Below are 10,221 nucleotides of genomic sequence, written 5' to 3'. Positions count from 1 at the left end.
CATGCTGGATGAGACATTGGTTTATATTTTGGCCAAAGCATAGTAAGCCACTCACCGCGTCAAGGTCGTCTCATGAGTGGTCCCTAACTCTTGTTCCTACCTGTTCATGGGCCATGACAGCCACATAAAATCCAGGGAATGCAGGTCAGCATGCAAGCCAAGTACACTTTGCTTGTAACCCCGTCCGGTGCCATTACAGCTTTCATCGGATCCAGGGATGCAAGTACCAACATGCATGCTGAACCCACCATATACTTCTCCTGGAGCCAGATGGCTAATGGTAGGTTCTATACAAGCAGACTCAGTTTTATACTGACTTTAAAACCAGCCTCAAGGACAGATTAACTGGTCAGGTGTGCAATGACTCCAAGGAGATCGCCACGCCTCCAATATATACTACAAAGAAAAAAAATAAGGGGTTGGGTCAGCACAACCTGCCTGTAGGTGCAGATCACTATGGCGAAATACATATACAAACGGAAAATGCAAATGTGATCGCACACTACATCCAGCACTCTGCCCTCCATGCTGGATGAGACATTGGTTTATATTTGGCCAAAGCATAGTAAGCCACTCACCGCGTCAAGGTCGTCTCATGAGTGGTCCCTAACTCTTGTTCCTACCTGTTCATGGGCCATGACAGCCACATAAAATCCAGGGAATGCAGGTCAGCATGCAAGCCAAGTACACTTTGCTTGTAACCCCGTCCGGTGCCATTACAGCTTTCATCGGATCCAGGGATGCAAGTACCAACATGCATGCTGAACCCACCATATACTTCTCCTGGAGCCAGATGGCTAATGGTAGGTTCTATACAAGCAGACTCAGTTTTATACTGACTTTAAAACCAGCCTCAAGGACAGATTAACTGGTCAGGTGTGCAATGACTCCAAGGAGATCGCCACGCCTCCAATATATACTACAAAGAAAAAAAAAAGGGGTTGGGTCAGCACAACCTGCCTGTAGGTGCAGATCACTATGGCGAAATACATATACAAACGGAAAATGCAAATGTGATCGCACACTACATCCAGCACTCTGCCCTCCATGCTGGATGAGACATTGGTTTATATTTTGGCCAAAGCATAGTAAGCCACTCACCGCGTCAAGGTCGTCTCATGAGTGGTCCCTAACTCTTGTTCCTACCTGTTCATGGGCCATGACAGCCACATAAAATCCAGGGAATGCAGGTCAGCATGCAAGCCAAGTACACTTTGCTTGTAACCCCGTCCGGTGCCATTACAGCTTTCATCGGATCCAGGGATGCAAGTACCAACATGCATGCTGAACCCACCATATACTTCTCCTGGAGCCAGATGGCTAATGGTAGGTTCTATACAAGCAGACTCAGTTTTATACTGACTTTAAAACCAGCCTCAAGGACAGATTAACTGGTCAGGTGTGCAATGACTCCAAGGAGATCGCCACGCCCCAATATATACTACAAAGAAAAAAATAAGGGGTTGGGTCAGCACAACCTGCCTGTAGGTGCAGATCACTATGGCGAAATACATATACAAACGGAAAATGCAAATGTGATCGCACACTACATCCAGCACTCTGCCCTCCATGCTGGATGAGACATTGGTTTATATTTTGGCCAAAGCATAGTAAGCCACTCACCGCGTCAAGGTCGTCTCATGAGTGGTCCCTAACTCTTGTTCCTACCTGTTCATGGGCCATGACAGCCACATAAAATCCAGGGAATGCAGGTCAGCATGCAAGCCAAGTACACTTTGCTTGTAACCCCGTCCGGTGCCATTACAGCTTTCATCGGATCCAGGGATGCAAGTACCAACATGCATGCTGAACCCACCATATACTTCTCCTGGAGCCAGATGGCTAATGGTAGGTTCTATACAAGCAGACTCAGTTTTATACTGACTTTAAAACCAGCCTCAAGGACAGATTAACTGGTCAGGTGTGCAATGACTCCAAGGAGATCGCCACGCCTCCAATATATACTACAAAGAAAAAAATAAGGGGTTGGGTCAGCACAACCTGCCTGTAGGTGCAGATCACTATGGCGAAATACATATACAAACGGAAAATGCAAATGTGATCGCACACTACATCCAGCACTCTGCCCTCCATGCTGGATGAGACATTGGTTTATATTTTGGCCAAAGCATAGTAAGCCACTCACCGCGTCAAGGTCGTCTCATGAGTGGTCCCTAACTCTTGTTCCTACCTGTTCATGGGCCATGACAGCCACATAAAATCCAGGGAATGCAGGTCAGCATGCAAGCCAAGTACACTTTGCTTGTAACCCCGTCCGGTGCCATTACAGCTTTCATCGGATCCAGGGATGCAAGTACCAACATGCATGCTGAAACCACCATATACTTCTCCTGGGCCAGATGGCTAATGGTAGGTTCTATACAAGCAGACTCAGTTTTATACTGACTTTAAAACCAGCCTCAAGGACAGATTAACTGGTCAGGTGTGCAATGACTCCAAGGAGATCGCCACGCCTCCAATATATACTACAAAGAAAAAAATAAGGGGTTGGGTCAGCACAACCTGCTGTAGGTGCAGATCACTATGGCGAAATACATATACAAACGGAAAATGCAAATGTGATCGCACACTACATCCAGCACTCTGCCCTCCATGCTGGATGAGACATTGGTTTTTATTTTGGCCAAAGCATAGTAAGCCACTCACCGCGTCAAGGTCGTCTCATGAGTGGTCCCTAACTCTTGTTCCTACCTGTTCATGGGCCATGACAGCCACATAAAATCCAGGGAATGCAGGTCAGCATGCAAGCCAAGTACACTTTGCTTGTAACCCCGTCCGGTGCCATTACAGCTTTCATCGGATCCAGGGATGCAAGTACCAACATGCATGCTGAACCCACCATATACTTCTCCTGGAGCCAGATGGCTAATGGTAGGTTCTATACAAGCAGACTCAGTTTTATACTGACTTTAAAACCAGCCTCAAGGACAGATTAACTGGTCAGGTGTGCAATGACTCCAAGGAGATCGCCACGCCTCCAATATATACTACAAAGAAAAAAATAAGGGGTTGGGTCAGCACAACCTGCCTGTAGGTGCAGATCACTATGGCGAAATACATATACAAACGGAAAATGCAAATGTGATCGCACACTACATCCAGCACTCTGCCCTCCATGCTGGATGAGACATTGGTTTATATTTTGGCCAAAGCATAGTAAGCCACTCACCGCGTCAAGGTCGTCTCATGAGTGGTCCCTAACTCTTGTTCCTACCTGTTCATGGGCCATGACAGCCACATAAAATCCAGGGAATGCAGGTCAGCATGCAGCCAAGTACACTTTGCTTGTAACCCCGTCCGGTGCCATTACAGCTTTCATCGGATCCAGGGATGCAAGTACCAACATGCATGCTGAACCCACCATATACTTCTCCTGGAGCCAGATGGCTAATGGAGGTTCTATACAAGCAGACTCAGTATTATACTGACTTTAAAACCAAGCCTCAAGGGACAGATTAACTGGTCAGGTGTGCAATGACTCCAAGGAGATCGCCACGCCTCAATATATACTACAAAGAAAAAAATAAGGGGTTGGGTCAGCACAACCTGCCTGTAGGTGCAGATCACTATGGCGAAATACATATACAAACGGAAAATGCAAATGTGATCGCACACTACATCCAGCACTCTGCCCTCCATGCTGGATGAGACATTGGTTTATATTTTGGCAAAGCATAGTAAGCCACTCACCGCGTCAAGGTCGTCTCATGAGTGGTCCCTAACTCTTGTTTCCCTACCTGTTCATGGGCCATGACAGCCACATAAAATCCAGGAATGCAGGTCAGCATGCAAGCAAGTACACTTTGCTTGTAACCCCGTCCGGTGCCATTACAGCTTTCATCGGATCCAGGGATGCAAGTACCAACATGCATGCTGAACCCACCATATACTTCTCCTGGAGCCAGATGGCTAATGGTAGGTTCTATACAAGCAGACTCAGTTTTATACTGACTTTAAAACCAGCCTCAAGGACAGATTAACTGGTCAGGTGTGCAATGACTCCAAGGAGATCGCCACGCCTCCAATATATACTACAAAGAAAAAAATAAGGGGTTGGGTCAGCACAACCTGCCTGTAGGTGCAGATCACTATGGCGAAATACATATACAAACGGAAAATGCAAATGTGATCGCACACTACATCCAGCACTCTGCCCTCCATGCTGGATGAGACATTGGTTTATATTTTGGCCAAAGCATAGTAAGCCACTCACCGCGTCAAGGTCGTCTCATGAGTGGTCCCTAACTCTTGTTCCTACCTGTTCATGGGCCCCATGACCAGCCACCTAAAATCCAGGGAATGCAGGTCAGCATGCAAGCCAAGTACACTTTGCTTGTAACCCCGTCCGGTGCATTCCAGCTTTCATCGGATCCAGGGATGCAAGTACCAACATGCATGCTGAACCCACCATATACTTCTCCTGGAGCCAGATGGCTAATGGTAGGTTTCTATACAAGCAGACTCCGTTTTATACTGACTTTAAAACCAGCCTCAAGGGACAGATTAACTGGTCAGGTGTGCAATGACTCCAAGGAGATCGCCACGCCTCCAATATATACTACAAGAAAAAAATAAGGGGTTGGGTCAGCACAACCTGCCTGTAGGTGCAGATCACTATGGCGAAATACATATACAAAAGGAAAATGCAAATGTGATCGCACACTACATCCAGCACTCTGCCCTCCATGCTGATGAGACATTGGTTTATAATTTTGGCCAAAGCATAGTAAGCCACTCACCGCGTCAAGGTCGTCTCATGAGTGGTCCCTAACTCTTGTTCCTACCTGTTCATGGGCCATGACAGCCACATAAAATCCAGGGAATGCAGGTCAGCATGCAAGCCAAGTACACTTTGCTTGTAACCCCGTCCGGTGCCATTACAGCTTTCATCGGATCCAGGGATGCAAGTACCAACATGCATGCTGAACCCACCATATACTTCTCCTGGAGCCAGATGGCTAATGGTAGGTTCTATACAAGCAGACTCAGTTTTATACTGACTTTAAAACCAGCCTCAAGGACAGATTAACTGGTCAGGTGTGCAATGACTCCAAGGAGATCGCCACGCCTCCATATATACTACAAAGAAAAAAATAAGGGGTTGGGTCAGCACAACCTGCCTGTAGGTGCAGATCACTATGGCGAAATACATATACAAACGGAAATGCAAATGTGATCGCACACTACATCCAGCACTCTGCCCTCCATGCTGGATGAGACATTGGTTTATATTTTGGCCAAAGCATAGTAAGCCACTCACCGCGTCAAGGTCGTCTCATGAGTGGTCCCTAACTCTTGTTCCTACCTGTTCATGGGCCATGACAGCCACATAAAATCCAGGGAATGCAGGTCAGCATGCAAGCCAAGTACACTTTGCTTGTAACCCCGTCCGGTGCCATTACAGCTTTCATCGGATCCAGGGATGCAAGTACCAACATGCATGCTGAACCCACCATATACTTCTCCTGGAGCCAGATGGCTAATGGTAGGTTCTATACAAGCAGACTCAGTTTTATACTGACTTTAAAACCAGCCTCAAGGACAGATTAACTGGTCAGGTGTGCAATGACTCCAAGGAGATCGCCACGCCTCCAATATATACTACAAAGAAAAAAAATAAGGGTTGGGTCAGCACAACCTGCCTGTAGGTGCAGATCACTATGGCGAAATACATATACAAACGGAAAATGCAAATGTGATCGCACACTACATCCAGCACTCTGCCCTCCATGCTGGATGAGACATTGGTTTATATTTTGGCCAAAGCATAGTAAGCCACTCACCGCGTCAAGGTCGTCTCATGAGTGGTCCTAACTCTTGTTTCCTACCTGTTTCATGGGCCCATGACAGCCAATAAAAATCCAGGGAATGCAGGTCAGCATGCAAGCCAAGTACACTTTGCTTGTAACCCCGTCCGGTGCCATTACAGCTTTCATCGGATCCAGGGATGCAAGTACCAACATGCATGCTGAACCCACCATATACTTCTCCTGGAGCCAGATGGCTAATGGTAGGTTCTATACAAGCAGACTCGTTTTATACTGACTTTAAAACCAGCCTCAAGGACAGATTAACTGGTCAGGTGTGCAATGACTCCAAGGAGATCGCCACGCCTCCAATATATACTACAAAGAAAAAATAAGGGGTTGGGTCAGCACAACCTGCCTGTAGGTGCAGATCACTATGGCGAAATACATATACAAACGGAAAATGCAAATGTGATCGCACACTACATCCAGCACTCTGCCCTCCATGCTGGATGAGACATTGGTTTATATTTGGCCAAAGCATAGTAAGCCCACTCACCGCGTCAAGGTCGTCTCATGAGTGGTCCCTAACTCTTGTTTCCTACCTGTTCATGGGCCATGATCAGCCACATAAAATCCAGGGAATGCAGGTCAGCATGCAAGCCAAGTACACTTTGCTTGTAACCCCGTCCGGTGCCATTACAGCTTTCATCGGATCCAGGGATGCAAGTACCAACATGCATGCTGAACCCACCATATACTTCTCCTGGAGCCAGATGGCTAATGGTAGGTTTCTATACAAGCAGACTCAGTTTTATACTGACTTTAAAACCAGCCTCAAGGACAGATTCACTGGTCAGGTGTGCAATGACTCCAAGGAGATCGCCACGCCTCCAATATATACTACAAAGAAAAAAATAAGGGGTTGGGTCAGCACAACCTGCTGTAGGTGCAGATCACTATTGGCGAAATACATATACAAACGGAAAATGCAAATGTGATCGCACACTACATCCAGCACTCTGCCCTCCATGCTGGATGAGACATTGGTTTATATTTTGGCCAAAGCATAGTAAGCCACTCACCCGCGGTCAAGGTCGTCTCATGAGTGGTCCCTAACTCTTGTCCTACCTGTTCATGGGCCATGACAGCCACATAAAATCCAGGGAATGCAGGTCAGCATGCAAGCAAGTACACTTTGCTTGTAACCCGTCCGGTGCCATTACACTTTCATCGGATCCAGGGATGCAAGTACCAACATGCATGCTGAACCCACCATATACTTCTCCTGGAGCCAGATGGCTAAATGGTAGGTACTATACAAGCAGACTCAGTTTTATACTGACTTTAAAACCAGCCTCAAGGACAGATTAACTGGTCAGGTGTGCAATGACTCCAAGGAGATCGCCACGCCTCCAATATATATACTACAAAAAAATAGGGGTTGGGTCAGCACAACCCTGCCTGTAGGTGCAGATCACTATGGCGACATACATATACAAACGGAAAATGCAAATGTGATCGCACACTACATCCAGCACTCTGCCCTCCATGCTGGAATGAGACATGGTTTATATTTTGGCCAAAGCATAGTAAAGCCACTCACCGCGTCAAGGTCGTCTCATGAGTGGTCCCCTAACTCTTGTTCCTACCTGTTCATGGGCCATGACAGCCACATAAAATCCAGGGAATGCAGGTCAGCATGCAAGCCAAGTACACTTTGCTTGTAACCCCGTCCGGTGCCATTACAGCTTCATCGGATCCAGGGATGCAAGTACCAACATGCATGCTGAACCCACCATATACTTCTCCTGGAGCCAGATGGCTAATGGTAGGTTCTATACAAGCAGACTCAGTTTTATACTGACTTTAAAACCAGCCTCAAGGACAGATTAACTGGTCAGGTGTGCAATGACTCCAAGGAGATCGCCACGCCTCCAATATACTACAAAGAACAGGGGTTGGGTCAGCACAACCTGCCTGTAGGTGCAGATCACTATGGCGAAATACATATACAAACGGAAAATGCAAATGTGATCGCACACTACATCCAGCACTCTGCCCTCCATGCTGGATGAGACATTGGTTTATATTTTGGCCAAAGCATAGTAAGCCACTCACCGCGTCAAGGTCGTCTCATGAGTGGTCCCTAACTCTTGTTCCTACCTGTTCATGGGCCATGACAGCCACATAAAATCCAGGGAATGCAGGTCAGCATGCAAGCCAAGTACACTTTGCTTGTAACCCCGTCCGGTGCCATTACAGCTTTCATCGGATCCAGGGATGCAAGTACCAACATGCATGCTGAACCCACCATATACTTCTCCTGGAGCCAGATGGCTAATGGTAGGTTCTATACAAGCAGACTCAGTTTTATACTGACTTTAAAACAGCCTCAAGGACAGATTAACTGGTCAGGTGTGCAATGACTCCAAGGAGATCGCCACGCCTCCAATATATACTACAAAGAAAAAAATAAGGGGTTGGGTCAGCACAACCTGCCTGTAGGTGCAGATCACTATGGCGAAATACATATACAAACGGAAAATGCAAATGTGATCGCACACTACATCCAGCACTCTGCCCTCCATGCTGGATGAGACATTGGTTTATATTTTTGGCCAAAGCATAGTAAGCCACTCACCGCGTCAAGGTCGTCTCATGAGTGGTCCCTAACTCTTGTTCCTACCTGTTCATGGGCCATGACAGCCACATAAAATCCAGGGAATGCAGGTCAGCATGCAAGCCAAGTACACTTTGCTTGTAACCCCGTCCGGTGCCATTACAGCTTTCATCGGATCCAGGGATGCAAGTACCAACATGCATGCTGAACCCACCATATACTTCTCCTGGAGCCAGATGGCTAATGGTAGGTTCTATACAAGCAGACTCAGTTTTATACTGACTTTAAAACCAGCCTCAAGGACAGATTAACTGGTCAGGTGTGCAATGACTCCAAGGAGATCGCCACGCCTCCAATATATACTACAAAGAAAAAAATAAGGGGTTGGGTCAGCACAACCTGCCTGTAGGTGCAGATCACTATGGCGAAATACATATACAAACGGAAAATGCAAATGTGATCGCACACTACATCCAGCACTCTGCCCTCCATGCTGGATGAGACATTGGTTTATATTTTGGCCAAAGCATAGTAAGCCACTCACCGCGTCAAGGTCGTCTCATGAGTGGTCCCTAACTCTTGTTCCTACCTGTTCATGGGCCATGACAGCCACATAAAATCCAGGGAATGCAGGTCAGCATGCAAGCCAAGTACACTTTGCTTGTAACCCCGTCCGGTGCCATTACAGCTTTCATCGGATCCAGGGATGCAAGTACCAACATGCATGCTGAACCCACCATATACTTCTCCTGGAGCCAGATGGCTAATGGTAGGTTCTATACAAGCAGACTCAGTTTTATACTGACTTTAAAACCAGCCTCAAGGACAGATTAACTGGTCAGGTGTGCAATGACTCCAAGGAGATCGCCACGCCTCCAATATATACTACAAAGAAAAAAATAAGGGGTTGGGTCAGCACAACCTGCCTGTAGGTGCAGATCACTATGGCGAAATACATATACAAACGGAAAATGCAAATGTGATCGCACACTACATCCAGCACTCTGCCCTCCATGCTGGATGAGACATTGGTTTATATTTTGGCCAAAGCATAGTAAGCCACTCACCGCGTCAAGGTCGTCTCATGAGTGGTCCCTAACTCTTGTTCCTACCTGTTCATGGGCCATGACAGCCACATAAAATCCAGGGAATGCAGGTCAGCATGCAAGCCAAGTCACTTTGCTTGTAACCCCGTCCGGTGCCATTACAGCTTTCATCGGATCCAGGGATGCAAGTACCAACATGCATGCTGAACCCACCATATACTTCTCCTGGAGCCAGATGGCTAATGGTAGGTTCTATACAAGCAGACTCAGTTTTATACTGACTTTAAAACCAGCCTCAAGGACAGATTAACTGGTCAGGTGTGCAATGACTCCAAGGAGATCGCCACGCCTCCAATATATACTACAAAGAAAAAAATAAGGGGTTGGGTCAGCACAACCTGCCTGTAGGTGCAGATCACTATGGCGAAATACATATACAAACGGAAAATGCAAATGTGATCGCACACTTCATCCAGCATGGAGGGCAGAGTGCTGGATGAGACATTGGTTTATATTTTGGCCAAAGCATAGTAAGCCACTCACCGCGTCAAGGTCGTCTCATGAGTGGTCCCTAACTCTTGTTCCTACCTGTTCATGGGCCATGACAGCCACATAAAATCCAGGGAATGCAGGTCAGCATGCAAGCCAAGTAACTTTGCTTGTAACCCCGTCCGGTGCCATTACAGCTTTCATCGGATCCAGGGATGCAAGTACCACATGCATGCTGAACCCACCATATACTTCTCCTGGAGCCAGATGGCTAATGGTAGGTTCTATACAAGCA

The sequence above is a fragment of the Bufo bufo genome, chromosome 3 (assembly GCF_905171765.1).
Source record: "Bufo bufo chromosome 3, aBufBuf1.1, whole genome shotgun sequence".
In the NCBI taxonomy this organism is placed as follows: Eukaryota; Metazoa; Chordata; class Amphibia; order Anura; family Bufonidae; genus Bufo; species Bufo bufo.
The sequence above is the reverse complement of the archived record's forward strand: the minus strand, read 5'-3'. Positions refer to the sequence as shown.